The 16,130-nt window shown below is 31.9% G+C and overlaps 1 long non-coding RNA gene across 4 annotated transcripts in view; it reads left to right on the top strand.

The window, feature by feature from the left end:
- The window catches only part of LOC116914019, a 49,871-nt gene extending 37,846 nt beyond the window's left edge, over positions 1 to 12,025 (top strand). For all 4 annotated transcript variants that reach the window (XR_004389653.1, XR_004389656.1, XR_004389654.1 and 1 more), the window contains 3 exons: positions 2,850 to 2,942; positions 10,226 to 10,292; positions 11,909 to 12,025. This is a non-coding gene — a long non-coding RNA (uncharacterized LOC116914019). The remainder of the gene's footprint in view (positions 1 to 2,849; positions 2,943 to 10,225; positions 10,293 to 11,908) is intronic.
- The last annotated feature ends 4,105 nt before the right edge of the window (positions 12,026 to 16,130 follow it).

A 16,130-nucleotide genomic window follows, 5' to 3' on the forward strand; every position in this document is an offset into this window, starting at 1 on the left:
TGAACCCCATAATTTTTTTTCAGAGTGTTTATTTTGGATCTTTTTATAAAATTTTCCTAAAATTATCTATAACATTTGATTTACTAAAAGTGTAGATCTCATTTCTATTCTGCATGTAATATGTAAAGTGCGTTTTGCTTTTTACTGTTGGTATGTTTTTTATTTTAATTTTTATTCAAATTAATTATGATTGGGAGAGAATTATGGGAGTGGAGAGAAGCTTTAATTCCACCAGACTGGTGAAATTGAACTATATTTTTTTGACACTTCGGTTTATGGGATTTGTATTATGTTAAGGGCCATAATTGAAGGTATTTTTTTTTTCTTTTTTCTTTGATTTGTTTTACCAACTTGTTGAAACTAATATTCTTTATTTAAACTAATTCTCGTATTAGAATACACTATTTAGAATACACTAGCACCTAAATAAATTTCACAACATTCAAAATATTTTCATGTTTTATGTAATACTAGGTAGAAGACAGAATTCCAATAGATCTATAACTACTTATTTAAATCTTTAAATAGTTATCTGTGTTTTTCTACAGAAACTGATTACTCTTAATTTTCTGTTCTTTTGTGAAAGCTGCAAAAGTTATTTATTACCACAGGAAAATAGCATTGAAGAATGGTGCTGATATAGTTCTCCCGGCACTCCATTTACTATTGTAGGAAGAGTGGGAACAAAAGTATCAGTTTCCCTGGTAGCATTGATTTTCATTTATTTGTTCTTTATACTAGTTCCAATTAAAGGTCTAATTTTAGACAATTTTAAAAACCTATTAACTTGTCTTTAGTGTACATTTACAAAATGCAGCCTTAGGGTTTTGTATGCTATTAGATTAATATCTGTTTTAATGTTTATTAGGAACCAAATCTAAGGATAAATTTTCATAGTGTTCATGTTCTGGTTTGCATGTTTTCTTCTCTTTTGTGTGCTGCTTTTAGTTTTTGTTTCATGAAGAATTGTGTACAGGTTTACTTCTATTATTGATGTATTTGTTTGTATGTAGCAACTATAAAGAATGTTGAAAACGTCTTCAGTCTAGAACTATTGCTCAGCTGATGGAGTTTAAGAAAGACATTTCCAGACTATAATATTTCTTCAAAAAGCTTTCAACAACTAGATTTTAAATTTACAGTTACAGAAATTATAAAGTTCATCTCAAATCATAAAATGTTTCCAACCTTAAAAAGGCTTTTGGCTTTTTTATTTTCTTTTGTTTATCACCATGTTAATTTCTATTTAACCCCTTTTATGAGATACATAATTAGTATGATTATAATTAGAACAGCACATTTTAGAAAGAATTGTAAGACTATGCATAGTTTGTTCTTTTTATTTTTTAATTGCACAAATTTAGAAACTATATGCTTTGCAATTAATTTTAGCATATAATTAGATTTCAAACTATGACTTGCTGTAACTTTGTGGCCTCAAATCTCATAAAACTAAAGGAAATCAGTAATAAAATAACACTTTATTTCAACTGAGTGTTGAAAATTATATAAAGCATTTAATTTTAATAGGTTACAGTATTAGAACCTTAAAATGTGGTTGTCTATATAATGTAATAATATTTATTTTAATTGTTACTATTATGTAATATTAGTATGTACAAATGATCATAAATTCTGTAAATAATGCTTTCTGGTAGGTAAGTTTTTTTGTTTTCTTGCCTTTATAAAAGATACTTTAATGGATTTTTCTTTGAGACAGGTTTCAAGTAATGGAGTTTTAATAAGTGTGGGTGTGGGTGTGTAATTTATTCTTAATACTTTTCTTGAAGTTGTGAGTTTAATGTGCTCCTATTTAAGTCTATCTTGTTTGAGCAAAGAAATGTTACATGGGAAAGACTTGTGATGTTTTCTAAGTATAAATAGTAAACTAATAAATTTGAGTTTTGCTTTGAGATTTTTCTTTTAGTCATAAACATTTTATATCCAAACTTTTTGTTCCTTATTATCTAATATTCTTATACTGCTTAAAAACATTACTATGTTAAAATTTAACATTTAATTTTTTATTGTTTTATTATTCTTAAGGTTGTGGTATCTATATTTCAATGCATTTAAATATAAAAAACTTTATCTTTTAAAAAATATGCAATTTTCCCATTAAACAATCAAATATTTAACAACAGATATAAAGGGGCTTTTGGTATTCATTCTTTCTTTATTTTATTTCTTGCTTCAGCCATTCCTAAATAAAAGTAGAAAACTCCCACAAAGCATTATGGTTCATATGTAGTACATTTACCTCTTTGGCTATTTAATAACTTGCTCTTTTAATATAGTTGTTTCCTGTTAAGTCATTAAGATCCAGAAAGGGTGAAACAAATAAAGTTGCATTTACAACTCTATTTGGAAGCATTAAAAGGCTAGTCTAGTGGTGGTCTGTTTATTTCTCATTTGCTTAAAATTTTTAAATTGGTAGAACTGTAATATTAAAATATTTGAAAATGTTCACTCAAGTATAACAATACTAAAGTTGAGAATAATGATAATTTATCATCATTGATTCATTTAGTAATTTTAGGGGAAAGGTAGTCAAATTTTATCCTTATCCTTTGCATGCTTTTAAGCTATGTACAGATTTTAGAATTACAAAGTATTTTTTATAATCTTTCTCAGTTCTCTCATAAAGAGAAATGAAAGCAGAAACTTACCTGATTTGTTTGAAGAGGCTTTGGGTGATAATGCAACTTGTTCTTAATCAAGTTATTTTTTGTTCTAAAAACATTTCCAGAGAGCATTGTCGAGATGGATTAGATCAGCTTGGGGGAACTACAGGAGATATTTCTCTGTTGAGTGTCTTCATGCAGTAACACATGCCATTTTTATTGCAGATTTTAACCTTTAGAAGAGAGCCAGTTGTGGAAAACAACCAGTTTTTTGATCGAATACCCACGTAATACATTGGAATATGATAGGAGATTAAGGTATACTAATGTTTGTTTGTTTTTGTTTTCTTAAGTCAGGGTCTTAATTCTCCAGTCCAGCCAAGAACTTGCTCTGTATCCTAAGCTGACCTAGAACTACTCATTTTTCTGCCTCAAACTCTCCTTATTGCTGGGATTGTAAATATGTATCAGTATGTCTGCTTTATACTAATGAATTTTCAAAACCTGTCGTTATATATCTTTGCAATATGATTTGACTTGATAGTAATTCTGAAACATTTGAATCAACTAAAATCAGTAAGTAAAGAATAAACAGAAATCTTGTAAATTGGCTGAATTTAAGTGTCTTGCGTGTTAAAATTCCAGATTTTTAAGAACATAGTTGATGTTTTTACTGCATTGTAGATTCATCTGAATTTACCTTTCCCTCACCCACCCCCTAAAAAAGAACAAACTGTATGTAGCAATTTTCTTTTTCCCAAGGATGTTACTACAATGTGCTAGGTGAGGAGTCTAGTGATGTAGTGGACTTTATTCTTACAAAATGAAGTGTTTTAAGTCAGGTGGAATTTAGTACTTAGCGGTTTGATAAGTGGAGAAGTAGGTAGAGTCTAGAAGTTAGATAAGATTAATGAAAATATTTTAAGAAGATTTGAAGTATTCCAAATACCTTTCTTACCAAGGCACAATTTGGTTGAAACTGAAAAACCTACTTTCTTAAGCAGAAATAAATATTTTACTCATAGATACTCAATATATTATTAATATCAAAAGTTATAGCACTCTAATAATAAAATTTAGAATGTTTAAACGTTTGGTAACTACTACCTTAATCTCCAAAATACTTATTGTAGTCCATTTTTCTAACATTATTTTTACTCGATTTTTATTTTTAGTTGAGCATTTCAGTTAGTGTTCAGCTTAAACAATTGTTATTTCCTAAATGGTAATCTGGTCTAATAAAAACGAATATATTGACATTATTACTAAACATTACTTGGTTAGTTTTTTTCTAGTAAAATATTAACCATAAGTTTTAATAATATTTACTAGATGAAATGGCAGTTGCTAAAATATAACTAATTTTCTTTAGAATTGTTGATTATGTAATATGACTATAAATAAATGACCAAAAATCTCAAAGGCTTTGTTTTCTTAAGAAGTGCAATTTAATCTTAAGAATCAAAATACAGTTTTCCTGCCCATAAAACCTCTTAACTTTAAATAGTTTAAACATTTTAGAACAAATTCTCAGGTGTGTTTTAGAATGCTAAAATGTCGAGATCCATATCAAAATAATAAAAAACTAGAGTTTGATATTTTTATATTATGAGATAGATAATCCAGAAATGCACATTTGTTAATAATTGAGGCAAAATAGAAATCAGTTTATTTAAATAAGAATTTCTGATAACTTTTTGTTACATGTATACATGGTGACTTTCAAATAAATACAAAGCGTAGAATGTCTTTATAACTTTGATTTTTAAGTTATGACAAAACAGTTTTGATGGGTGTGAATAAACTTTTCCTCTATCTTACCCAGTGTTTTTTAGGTTAGAGAGTATTAAGATGAAAATGGAGTATCTTGGAGGTAGGCAGGGATTGACATTTAATTTATCACTTTTAATCTAGATAATTGACACAATTTTAATGGTTAAATGAAGGAGAAAGCAGTATATGAGTTTATAGTGCAGGCGAGGATTTAAATGCATGGTTCCGAATTTAGAGTTTAAAATTTATGATACCTGAGGGTCTTAGAATTTACTGTTTGAACCAAATATTTGACATTATGTTATTGTTTTCTCTACAATTATAATCTGGCTTATTAACATAGGAAGTTTAGCTTGTTAAATAATTTAGTATCTAAAAGCAACAGTACAGATATTAAAAGTTTCTTATAGCTGACCACTTCTGATACAATAAGAAACCTTAACTTTGCTAATAATAAAAGCTGTTACAGTTATATATGATGAGGTGTCCTTTAACTACCCTTTATAGGACGTGTTGTAAATACTTCAAATTTGCAAATCTCTCCAGTTCTCTCTTAAAATGTGGTTTATTTGTTAAGAATTTGAGGACAGAAATTTATTGAATTGATTTAAATATTTTAATTAAAATTGTTCTCCAGTGATAGTTATATCTTGAATATAGTATTTTTTTTTCTTTCAGTTAAAGGCATGATCAAGGTTTCAGGAAAAATAATTGCCCTTAAAGTACATTTGTACTATCATTTCTATCTTATTGAAATATTTACCTTACAGTGAAAAATATGTTAATAGGCGAGGATGGGGTAATTTAACATTTGTTGATGAGGAGCCTTAAAATTATTATCTGTGATTTATAATGCTAGTTAATAACAGAACTTGGATTTGAAACTGTCAGCAGGATTGTTTTCTTTGATATATATATTAAAGTATTGCAAAGATTTGCTAAATAATAACAGAATTAACTTGAACATTTTAAATATTATGTTTATGAGAAGCAGTTTTGTACATGTATATATATTGTGGTTTTCTAAAATTAACAAATATCCCTAATGTATTTGTTTGTTTTTTTCAAATAAGGCGTAATGTATCAGAACTGATACTTTCTGATCCACATTTTTCAATAGGCAATATTTAGTTAATTTTAAGTCTTTAAATTTTTTAAAAATATGGCTTTAAAGTAAAATTTCTGTTCTCAGTAGAGCCACACTTAGGACATTTTATTATCACATATTAACTAGGTTAATATTACTTTGCTATTTTGATATAGTCACTTGAAAGAAAATACGCAACATGTTTCAAATGTGACTTCTAAAATTAATCTATTACTATTTCTGTATATTCAGTGTTATAAATTGGTTGGTGGTGGCGCATGCCTTTAGTCTCAGTACTTGGGAGGCAAGTATCTTTAAGTTTGAGGCGAGCCTGGTGTACTTAGTGAGTTCTAGGACAGCCAGAGCTACATGGAGAAACTTGAAAAAGAAAACAACAACAAAAAAAAAATAAAGCAACTCAATGTTATAAATTATATTACAAACACCTTTCATACTAAATAAGCATATTTTAAATTACCTTATTATCCTGTGGGATTTTTTAATAGTTTATTTCTGACATTCTATACTGACAACTTAGTGGAAAACATTTTATTCATTTTTATAAAAGATTGCAGTTATTTTATTGTTTTTGCAAAAATACCTAAATTTACTATATTGCTACTATTTCATACTTTCAATTTTTATTTCAAGACTAGGTATTACTTAAATTTAATAAAGTGTTGAAACATAACTTTACATTTAAAGTTGGAGTCCTAAATAGCATTTTATTATATATAAATTATTTTAACAGAATAAGTGTTTTTACTTCTTTTATAAATTGATAGCTCTGGGTTTAACTACGATTTTAGCTCTGCAGTACACATTTAACAATTGCACTGGAAGTTTTTTGATAGTTGTGATTTTTACATTTTTATTTTATTACCGTGTGTATGGTGGGGGTGTGTATCACAGAATTCAGGGGACAGTTGAGTTGGGGCCTTCAGTTCTACATGTTTCAGGGATGAAACTCAGATTGTCATAGCAGGCACCACTACCCACTGAGCCATTCTGCCAGCTTCAGTTGTGGCTTTTGTTAACTCTTTTAGGATAGGTCCAGGAAGTATTATTACTTAGTGGTAGAGCACTTGGCTAGCATGCCAAGACCCCAGATCGATTCCTGAAAGGGAAAAAAAAATCATATTGGCTGAACACTTAATGCTGTATTTAATTTTTGCCATTCTGGAGATTGTTTTTCTAAATAGTACCTGAAGTCAGCAGCATATGATAGTGATTCAGTTCATGTGCCTGGGAGGAAACTGGGGCATTTTGTGAGCAAGAGTGCGATTTTATTTTTTGATTGGAATTTGTACAACTATGGAATCTGTGCACTCGTTCTGATAGATGGTAAAACTAATCAGACATTTGATAATAGAGTAATTAAATGTAGTCTCAGAAACTGAAGACTGTTAATGTGTTAAGTTTTTAAGATACATTGTAAGTTCCTTTTCTAACCAAAACCCAGTCATTTTATCTTCTCTCTTCACCTCACCCTTTTTTAATTTCTCCTTAAATAACTTTGTCCTATGCTACAAGTGTACTTGTTAAATAAACCATACAGAAGCACTTCTTTTCTCAGAGTTAGATGCATATGTTTTTCTTGAGTAGTGCTTTTTAAATAGTAGGAGCATCATGTAGAAGAAGCAAGTGTCACCACCATAAGTCATTCTTGTCTCTTATAAGAATTGAAGCTGGGTGATCGCTGCTGCTCGTCAGCTAGCTTGTACTGCAGAGTACTGTTAGTCTATAATCAGAGTGGCCAAGGAAGTTTGCACACAAGTGGAAAGGTTTCCCATATGTAGTTTGAAGAATGGTCTTTTTGAAAGACACACTCTTTTCAGTGCTTCCTTAAGAGAATAGTAAATATCTGTGGGCTTTGGACTTCTTTTTTAACTGTTTATTCAATGGTGTTATATTTAATTTTTATTCAGGAAATTTCATGTTAGAGTTGGCAAACTCTACAAATACGTGTGCTTTTCTACACTTTTAAGCTAATAGAATAAGAAAATAAGTTGCTTGTATCACAAATTCAGATATATATTTGAGAAAGAAAAGTTGTGACCACTTTGGAGTATTTCTTTCACTTTGAGGACGTTATCTTCCTTTTGTAGCCTCATATAAAAAAGGCTGAATTATTGTTAGTTTCACTATAATAAAAACATTCTATACTTCATGTTGTCATTAGAACTAGCATAGGCCAAAGGTAAAAATGTACAAATTGTTATTTTTTTCTTACCCTTAAACTTTTATATTTCTAGTCATACTTTTATGATTTCTTCTTAAAATGATACCATGTCCTTTTGTGTATCTTATAGTAATTAGACTTTATATTTCAAGTGATATAGTTTTATAGACTTGTACACTTGTAATTTAAACAGACTTGCATCAACCTACATGTTTTTCTCTTCCGTCTGTATAATTACAGTCCTAGGTAAGTGAATACTAGCTCTCTGTTTAAGTTCTGGTTTTATTTATAAAACTTTGATAGAACACTACTAGTGATGTTTGTTTTTTTGTTGATCAATGTTTTGATTTAAAGCCTGACATTTGCAGTAGTATTTTTAAAAGGCACTCATCATTTCTCTTTTGTTGTCTTCATTAAAATTTCTTCTGATCCATCCCCATGCTTAATGTTTGCTTTATTGGTCAGAGTAAACTCAGAATACTATTTCTTAATTGTTATTACTAAAAAAATTAGCTTTTGTCATATAGTATATTTAAGTGAGTTAATCGAGACCACAGTCTATTCTGACATTGTGAAATTAAGCATTTTAACTGTAATTGCTTTCTAGGGAGAGTGGTGTTTCTGATATGTTGATGTAGTTTGACAGATAGACATACTGATATTGGGGGTGCTTAACCTAAAAGTTAGCTGCATAATCTTCTCTTGAAAGTATCTTCTACCCTGATTGATTCCTGCTAAAACATGTCTGAGGACTAGCTAGTAAAATAAGCTAAAATAAAGCATTTTTTCCTGATCTGTTTAATCAAAATCTCTGATACTAGGTATCTAAAATTTATACGTTTTACAAGCTCTAAAAGATTCTTTCCACTTTCTTTCTTTCTTTAAAAGAACACCACAAATGAGATGGGGTGGGGGTGGGAAGGATTGTTCATACCAAACCAAGCACTGGGCTTTACCATCCCAGCCACTGGTTATCTTGGATCTACAAAATTCAGGGTCTAATTAGAAAGCTTATCATTTCTACCACACTTCTAATGTTGGTATTGTCTCAGTCATATGAAGAATAATTCATTATCAGAACTTTATTTTTATGAAACTGTTTTGGGAACAAATTCTGGTTTATTCTAGTGGAAGCCTTAATATATATACCTGAGTTCACTGTACACCAAAAGCAGAAGAGATTGATCACTTAAGAAAAACTGCTGGCTGGGGAGATGGCTCAAAGGTTAAAAGAGAGCACTTGCTGCTCTTTCAGAGGGCCCAGGTTCACTTCCCAGAACCCACATGACAACTCACAGCCCTGGTTCCAGAGAACCCAGCACACGTTTTAGCCTCTGTGGGCTCTGTGCATGCAAGAAGTGAACAGACACACAAGCAGGCAAAGCCCGCAGACACATACAATAGATGTGACAAGTAAAAGGAAAATAAAAATAAAGCTCAACACTTTAAAAAATGTTAATTTCTAACTAGAACTGGCTTTTTCTAATGTATTTTCAGATGTTGGGGAATTTGTAGTTTGTGGCCCACTTGGTAGCTTTGTAGTGCAGTTGAAATTACAGTAGACCCTTCCCCATTATATGTTGTGAGATAGTCATATAAACTATATAGCCATTAAAATAAGAGTTCTGTATATTGTAACTGTATTCAGCAGATAAAAACCCTTTCAAGAAAATATATGTGTACAACAGTTACGTTTGTAGTTATGGTGTAAAAATTCATGTAGGACAGATAAGTACTTTATCAAGATTATAGTTACATTGTAAGAACAGAATGAGACCAGAACTTAGCACAGAAGGATTTTTTTTTTTTTTTTTTTTTTTTTTAGCGTTCAGTATAGAGTTGGTTTTGGGGTAGAAAATCGTGTTGGCATTATTGGAAAAGGGGATTGATGGATTTTGAAAGAAAAAGAAATGTTGCTACTTCTGTGAGAAAGTATTTTGTAATAAAATGCACACTTGGAATATGCTGGTAAAAGTATAAAGGTTTAGTGTATTCTTTCTGTGCTATCTCTTGTAATAAGTACATGTATGTAGGTATGTTGGTATATTCCAGTAATCCCAGCACCTAGGCAAGAGTACCCCAAATTCAGGGCCAGTTTGGGCTATATTAACAAGACTGCCTCAAAAGTACAAGTACAGTGTATAATCATATCCCACAGAAATCAAACAGTGCGACAAGGTCACTAGGGTAGTTTTGTTTGATCGTTTTAAAGGATGGGCTGTGATGTATTTCCTGGTGGGGTGTGAGGCCCTAAACCCTTTCTCTTAAGAGGAAAGCACAGCCGTGAGAACAATTGCAGCATTGCTAGTTTGTCTTATTTTTTGCCTCAGACATTTCTAAACAGTATTTTCTTCTGGTGTGTTTTAACATGGCATAATGGTTTATTTCCAGATCTTTTACTCCCCTCAGAGTTATTTATCCTCATAGAGATTAGTAACCACTGATTTTTTATTTTTTTAATGTTTAAGAGTCAGGAAATAGTGATTGTTGGCATCAGTTGAAAATGTTTTTGCTTATGTAATAAGATCAAATTTTAAAGTCTTTACTCTTTTTTCCTAGGTTTAACAATGATAAAATGAAGATATTACTAAAACAGCCCTCTAAGTAGCCCAACAATTATTATTTTGTAAGTATTAGTTTCTAGCTCCTTCCTTCTTCAGTGACCCAGCACCACTGCTATGAAGACTTGTGTTTGGTATCATATTTCCATTTGTATCTGATTATTTTTCTACTTATTCTTGAATAACTTAAATCGCCCATTAGCTCTCTACTAACTGATGTTTGATATTAATTTAGAACAAGAATGATCTCATTGCTTTAGGCAACTTTACTAGTGTGGAAAGTATTTTATAGAAAGACCCTGTTATCTCCAAGTCTGAAATCACAGTATTTAATCCTTTCTTTAAAATTTACAAATAAGCAAAGATCATTTTTAAGGCTTATATATTTTTATTTTATTTGTGTACATATATGTGTACCATGTATGTTCCTGGTATGCATGGAGGTCAAAAAGAGGGCATTGGATCCCCTGAACTGGAGTTATAAGGTGTTGGTTGTAAGCTACCATATGGGTGCTGGAAACCCTGGTACCTGTAAAAGCAAGAAGTATTTTTAACCAAGGAGCAATCTCTTCAGTACTGATAATGGTATTTTTATTATCATTACTCAAAATGTATTGATCTTACAGTTTCATAGCTTGAAAATAGACTCGTGAGAAATATTTTTGGTTTATACATTCATTTGAGACTTCTTTGTACATTCAACTTTTAAAACTTCAGAGGAAGGGAAAACAGCCAGTGCAGTTTCTTTTCTGTATGTGTACACACTTTTACACACATTAAGATTGTCCTGATTCATTTAAATTTTGAAAAGTATAAATTATAACAATAATTCTAACAGATTGGCTGACATTAATATATCTCTAAGAAAACTAGCATTAAAATTGTGTTAAATACATACAAGTAATTATTTCTATGAAAGTAATTCAGATTCTCAAATTAACAGTATCCACTTGAGCTAATTTTAAATCTCTGCAGAGAATTCAGGATCAAGTTTCTATTGCTAATGGTGTTAAGGGTTAGGTGACCCCGTTTAAAAGAAAGTCGGTGCTTCAGATGCTTCCTTTCCATTGTGTCAGCTATCTCATTGGTAATCCAGAACCTGTAAGTTAGGTGACCTTACAATTACAAATGATCAGCCATTCAACTCGAGTATTCAGAATGGTTTATTTGGGGCCAGGTGGTAGAGAGGTAAGGTGAATAAATACTGAAACCTTCATTTTACTCATGGTGAAATGCTGTTTGCTTTTTTTCTTTTTTCCAATTTTTATCTCTGGGAAATTAGAATTGAAATGTTTATAAATCCTAACCTTGTATAATCTAGGCTAGGGTTCATTAATTGGTCACATGGAAGCCAGCTTCAGCCTTGTATCAACTTAAAGTTTCTAGGAAAGACAGTTTTTCTCAGTTGATAGTGTACTCCTACTGTGACCACACTACATTACCCTATGTGGTTTGTCTGCTGTGTCTACCTTTCTCTTTTATTTATTTAATACCATAGTTTCTCTCAAGATAGTGATTTAAGTTAATCCCTTATGGACTGTGTGTGTGTAAGAGGAGGGGGTGGGGGGTTGTTTGTTTGATTGACTTTTGTGTGTTTGGTTTTTTTGTTTTGTTTTGTTTTGTTTTATTTTGTTTTGGTGGTGGTGAGGTGTCTTTTTTTTTCCCTTCCTTTTTCTTACAGTGCTAGAGATGAGAACCAGAACCATACAAGGTCCAAGACGAGCACTTTCTCTGTGCATATGGATGTCCTAGAAGTTGTGGCATAATGGTATTAATATGCTAGACGTACTGAATTGAATAATTGTAGTTTTGCATTCGTTTTTTTTTTTTTTTTTTTTTTTTTTTTTTTTTTTTTTTTTTTTTTTTTTTTTCGAGCTAGGGACCCAACCCAGGGCCTTGTGCTTGCTAGGCAAGTGCTCTACCACTGAGCTAAATCCCAACCCCATGCATTCGTTTTTCTAAGAGATTTCTTTCACATTTGCTTTCTAGTTTAGAGTTCTAATAGAAAATTTTTGCCGCTTAAGAAATTCAAAGTCATACTTTTCTTTTCCTCCTTGTTTTTTGTCTTTTTATTTTTGATTTGATTTTTCACATTACATTTTTAGCTACATAAACTTAATTATATAATGCCAATTTAATCTATATCATTAACTATTTAACTATATCATTTGAGGGGCTGGAGAGATAGCTCTGGTTAAGAACACTTGATGCTCTTCCAGAGTACCCAGATTTGGTTCCCAGGGCCTACAGCAGACTACATCAGGCAGCTTACAGCAACGTGAGTATCCAGGATACCCAACACTCTCTTCACTGCTGGGACCCACACACCAATGACATACTTTTACATATACATTTACAGAAAAGGTAATTTAAATATATATGATTAATAGTTTAAAATCTTTGAGTACATTGTCTACATTAAAAAATATTAGATTATCTTTTTAATGTCCTAATATGAAGAAAAAGTCACATTCAGTCCTCTCGGTATTGATTATGCTGTAATCTAATAATGATATAAACTAATTACTTCCTAATTCAGGAAACATTCTGACTACTCTCAGAGGCTATGCTAGTTTTTTAAAAAAGAGCTATTTTCCATTAAGAAATGTGTCATCTTAACAATACAATAGTAGTGATACATAATCATACCAGTTTTAAGTGTTATCAGTTGTTGGATTTGAATAATATAAATATGGGAATTAATACTAGAGAGAGGGGAAGGGTCAGAATATTTTTATTATTGAGGAAGTTAGAATCAGTTTTATGGCAAGTGATGAATTTTTTGTTTTTAGTAAAAATGTAATTGTGTAATTATGTGATAAGCTGAAAATTTGATATTTTTAATTTATTTGCAATATAATTTCTTTATAGTATCAACTCCTGTCTGTTGTGCTACTTCAGAGGAAAGTTTACCTACCTTAAGTCTCTTTAGGAAGATGGAGAGATAGCTCACACAGGCAAAACACCAGCCCACAATTAAATAAATAAACAAACAAACAAATAAATAAATAAATAAGCAAGCTTATTTAAAAAGTTAGTTTCTTTAAAAGGAAATGTTTCCTGGGAGAGAAGTGTATGCTAAAAGTGAAAAATAGTTGCTTGGTTTGGAGTTGAATAGTGATGAAAGGGCCAGCTACTGTCAAAATTGGAGACAGAGAGTATGAAGTCTGTGTTCTGAAGGATATGTATTACTTTATAATTCATGAGTTCATTGTAGTCTCTAATTTTTTTAATTGTTGAAGTTTTGAGAATTACAAAGGTTATTCTTTGTCCTCAAAGCCTTTGATATGTAAATGTTTAATAGAACAATTATGCTGAATCTGTATCTTTATGCTTAAGCCATGATGATATTTCTGTTCTCAACATCATAACCATGGAATTTATTAAGTTTTATTGCAAAATACGAACTTTCTTTTTCCACTTTGAGTAATGTTTCACCTTCTAATTAGATTCAAGTACTAGAATTTTACTAAGAGGTTACTTTGGATCTTAGAAAAGTTAAAACTGGCTGAAAGTGTAGCTCAGTTTGTACGTACAGTGCTTACCTAGAAAGTATGACACTCTGGGTTTGATGTCCTGCAACAAGTAGATGGGGTGCAGTGGTGCAGGGTGCAGTGGTGCGTGCCTGTAATCCCAGAGAAGGGCGGAGGGCAGGAGAGAGGGAGAGTAAGGTCATCCTTGACTAGTTAGTGAAATTCAGGACAGCCCTGCTTATATGATGCCTTGTATGGATGGGAGTGAGTTGGGGGAGGGTAAAATTAAAACGGTTATACCAGGGTCTGAAATTTGGTATGTTCATTTTCTTTGTCTGAGACAGCTTATCACTGTGAAACCCTCCCTGACCTTAAATTTATAGTACTTCTTCTGCCTCTGTCTCTAGAATGCTGAAATTATAAGCATGTTCCACTCATAACACTTAGCCACCCACCTGGTTTGGGTAGGAATTTAAATTTGCAAATATACAATCCGATGCAATGTTTCAATGTAATGATGCCATTTTTCACTTTTTTTTTTTTTTTTTTCCGGAGCTGGGGACCGAACCCAGGGCCTTGCGCTTACTAGGCAAGCGCTCTACCACTGAGCTAAATCCCCAACCCCCATTTTTCACTTTTAAGCATGAATACATTGGGTAATGTCTTCAGAACATTTATTGTGATTATTCTCATCTTCTGTTCTGAAATTTGAACTTTTAAAAAAATATCATTGTATGAGTATGTTACGTTCATGAATGTCTGCATGTGTGCAGGCACTTGAAGAAGTGTCAAGGGGTTGGGGATTTAGCTCAGTGGTAGAGCGCTTGAGGCCCTGGGTTCGGTCCCCAGCTCCAAAAAAAAAGAAAAAAGAAAAAAAATGCCAAGGCTCCATGTGGGTGCTGGGAATTGAACCCAGGCCTTTTAGAACTACAAAATGCTCTTAACCACTGAGTTAATAACTCTGCAGCCCTGAAACTTGAACTTCAAAAATTTCCATGTAAAAATGAGCAAACTGAATACAGAATTAAAGTACATATTCAGTTGTCAGTGATCACACATCTGACTTGTCCTAAACTGTCATTTTAGTTTTCCTGTGATAGCCAGTAAATTAATTTTGTGGTGGTGGTGGTGCTGGTGGTGCTGGTGGTGCTGGTGGTGCTGGTGGTGCTGGTGGTGCTGGTGGTGGTGGTGGTTGTTAGAACAATTTCTTTCAAATATTCTACATACGCTCATTTTCTTAGAGAAAATTCACGTGTGGAAATGAAATTTTTCAGTATTTAGTAGTATGCACTACAAATGGTTCTGTCACTTTCACATATCAACTTTTAGAACTAGGGTTTTTAAATGTTTAGAGAAGAAACAGTTCCAAAGATTTTATAGTGGTACTATTGCTACATCAAAGATAATATTAGCATAGCTGGCTTTTAACTTCCCAAATTTTGTTGCAATATTCCATACCCTTAGCTTTGCTATTTAAGTAGATTCTTTGTTCCCTGGGATTTGTTGCCCTGTCATCAGACCTTAAACCTGATCGTGTTTCCTCGGTGTTCTTAGACAGCTTCATGAGATGGCTGTGGTTCAGAAGTGTTCTTTAAAGGCCTGTGTGTGTGTTAATGTTCATTCACAGATCCCAGGAGCCAGAGAGGGCTCCATATATTAGAATAACAGCCATGGGAGAGACTTATACCAGAGAGAATGTCAAGGTTCTGACCTCAGAGTCTGTATTCTGTCATTGTGCCCCAACAAATTACTAGTTGCTTATTATATTAATAATAAGTTAAATTCAAAACCTGTCCCATTATTCTGATGCAGTCAAGATGATATGTAGCTTAGGCAACATGCCTAAAAATCTCTTAAATATTTTGTGAAGTGCTAAATTTTATGGAAACAAGATGAATTAATATTGGAAGTTTTTTAAGGTAAGTAAATATTTCTAAGGAAAAATATTAATTGAAACAAATAAGAGTTGAAGGGAAAATAGGACATTTTGATCTACTTAAATTGCTGTGAAATTCTGGTTTCTTATACAAAGAATATTAATTTCAGATATTTAAAGATTACCATATATTCCTATATATACTTGGGTTACCTTTTTTTTTTTTTTTTTCTTCTTTTTTTTTTTTTCAGAGCTGGGAACTGAACCCAGGGCCTTGTGTTTGCTAGGCAAGCGCCCTACCACTGAGCTAAATCCCCAACCCCTTGGGTTACCTTCTTGAGCAAGACAATTTAGTTTACCTATTTTTTTAAAAATTTACTTATTATATATAAGTACACTGTCACTGTCTTCAGACACACCAGAAGAGGGCATCAAATCTCATTACAGATAGTTGTGAGCCACCATGTGGTTGCTGGGAATTGAACTCAGGACCTCTGGAAGAGCAGTCAGTGCTTTTAACTGCTGAGCCATCTCTCCAGCCAGGTTTACCTATT

The sequence above is a fragment of the Rattus rattus genome, chromosome 12, assembly GCF_011064425.1.
Source record: "Rattus rattus isolate New Zealand chromosome 12, Rrattus_CSIRO_v1, whole genome shotgun sequence".
In the NCBI taxonomy this organism is placed as follows: Eukaryota; Metazoa; Chordata; class Mammalia; order Rodentia; family Muridae; genus Rattus; species Rattus rattus.